At 37.6% G+C, this 2500-nt stretch overlaps 2 protein-coding genes across 9 annotated transcripts in view; one reads left to right on the plus strand and one right to left on the minus strand.

Annotated features, from left to right (window-relative positions):
- The window catches only part of GABRA6 (gamma-aminobutyric acid type A receptor subunit alpha6), a 453203-nt gene extending 450736 nt beyond the window's left edge, over positions 1-2467 (minus strand). Inside the window, exon 1 of one of the 2 annotated variants that reach the window (XM_085851838.1) lies at positions 2338-2440. The gene's annotated coding sequence lies outside the window, so the exon portion shown is untranslated. Of the gene's footprint in view, positions 1-2337 lie in introns of both variants that reach the window. The other variant, XM_085851835.1, reaches the window with a different exon arrangement.
- LOC147014140 (gamma-aminobutyric acid receptor subunit beta-3-like) overlaps positions 1-2500 on the plus strand; it is a 272785-nt gene that overhangs the window by 252094 nt on the left and 18191 nt on the right. The gene's annotated exons all lie outside the window — the stretch shown is intronic.

A 2500-nucleotide genomic window follows, 5' to 3' on the forward strand; every position in this document is an offset into this window, starting at 1 on the left:
ATATATATATATATATACATATATATATATATATATATATATATATATATATATATATATATACATATATATATATATATATATATATATATATATATATATATATATATATATATATATATATATATATATATATATATATATATATATATATATATATATATATATATATATATATATATATATATATATATATATATATATATATATATATATATATATATATATATATACATATATATATATATATATATATATATATATATATATATATATATATATATATATATATATACATATATATATATATATATATATATATATATATATATATATATATATATATATATATATATATATACATATATATATATATATATATATATATATATATATATATATATATATACATATATATATATATATATATATATATATATATACACATACATACATACAGGATAGAACATTATAAATAAACTAACGATACCCGTGCACATGCACAGGATAGCAGTACAACATAGCTGGTAGCAGACGACAGACCGTACACAGGCAATGACAAAAATACGCATTGTGCAAAATGCAAGTGGTACTATAGAACGCCAAGACTTCCCAAACATTCTCGGCATGTCCGCTAAGTGCCGCAGCAATTTCATCGGGATCGTGTGACAGCGAGCCGAGTTTGTAGTGTGCAAGCTTGGTATTATAATAGAGATGTGGAAAAATCACAGGCCCAGACCAGGAATCAAACCCAGGTCCTCTGGAAAACCATTCCAGTGCTCTGCCATCTGGGCTATCTGGGTGACCCACTGACTGAGTAACATAATTCTTCCACACATACAGGTGCCGCTCTCTTTCCCCCACTGCTTCTGGGGCACTCACTGCCAACCATAGGAGCAACTCGGGCCTGCTCTCGAGAGGATCTTCCCCCTGAAGGGGGACACATCCATGTCTGCTATTAAACACCACAGGGGGCATAGTAATATAATGAGAAGTGAGCAAGATATAACATCATAAATATATGTGGAGAAGTTACATGCCCAGACCCCCAGGTGCATATACATATACATATACAGTCAACCCCCGCTTTATCGCAGTTCACCTATCGCTCCCCTGGTTAATCGCGGGTTTTCCCTTGGAACGTAACTATTTTTTTCTGCGGATTCCCCCGGTACATCGCGGTAATAATGTATAAAACATAAATTATTTAAGCATTAAATTATAACGCGTGGTGCTCGACCAGTCACACAACGCACGAGACAAAGTTTCGCTTGTGAACTTCGAATATTTTCTACGTTTTTTCTCCAAGCCCCACGATGCCGCCCAAATGCCCTGCACCTTCTCAGGCTTCTGGCAAGGAACTGAAGCGCCAGAGGAAGGTCCTGGAACACTCCAGGAGAAGGTTAAGGTGCTCGAAATGCTTCGGGAAGGAAAAAGGTTTGCCGCCGTTGGACGAGCACTGCTCGTACCCAGCACCTCAAAACCGACCAGATCAGATGAGTCGATCTCCAGCACCTCAAACCCAATCACTCCCAAACCGACCAGACCAGACGAGTCGATTTTTTTGGGGAGGCGTCCATTCATTGCGGATTTTCACTTAGCGCGGGGAGGTTTGGAACGTAACCCCCGTGAGAAACGGGGGATTAATATATATATATATATATATATATATATATATATATATATATATATATATATATATATATATATATATATCCCAACCCCACCCCAACTCTCATTTCGTTTATCTCCTTCACCACCAAACTACTAAAAGATTACGACTTCTCCTTCTTCCTTCAAGAAACTTCCTTTCCAACCCAGACCTCTCATCTAAGATCCACACAAAACTAAACTCCTCAAGGCTATTTCTGACTTGATAACTGCTCTGCAGCTAAAATTGGATAGTGACAAGGCTGAACTCCTCATCCTCCAGCTCAATTCCTGCCTTCCTCCCCATTTCACAGTGACTTCGGCAACATTACCTTCACCCCTTCTTCTCATCTGATCAATCTTTGATTCATGCTGAATTCGTTCACAGATTGAATCAACTGCCAGATCATGCCACTTCTTCCTTTGCAACATTTGCATTATTCCTCCAAAACTCTTGCTGGCCAAATCCATCACATCATTACCATCACGTGCCCCTTATCACTCATCTCAACTCTTACCTTTTGGCTGTTCTTCCTCTGCCCCTCTTTTTACCCCACTTGTTCATTCAAAATCTCTATAACTCGAACTTCTCCGAACCACCCACTTTACCCCCATCCCAACCATTCCTTTTCATAATCCACCGGCTCAGCTTTCCAAATTCTACAACATACACCACAAAACACTTACCAACTTTCAAATTCTCCACTCCCCATCTCATCCCCTCTGTTCCACTCACGATCACATGTCTCCTTTGCTGCTCCCCTCTTTAAACAACTAGCTCCGACCTTTGTGCCTTCTGTCTTTCTGTCCCCAACGTTTTGAACTCCTTCCACCAACCCACTCTCCCCCT

Source organism: Eptatretus burgeri, chromosome 13 (genome assembly GCF_056783735.1).
Source record: "Eptatretus burgeri isolate ZD-2024b chromosome 13, Ebu_testis_v1, whole genome shotgun sequence".
In the NCBI taxonomy this organism is placed as follows: domain Eukaryota; kingdom Metazoa; phylum Chordata; class Myxini; order Myxiniformes; family Myxinidae; genus Eptatretus; species Eptatretus burgeri.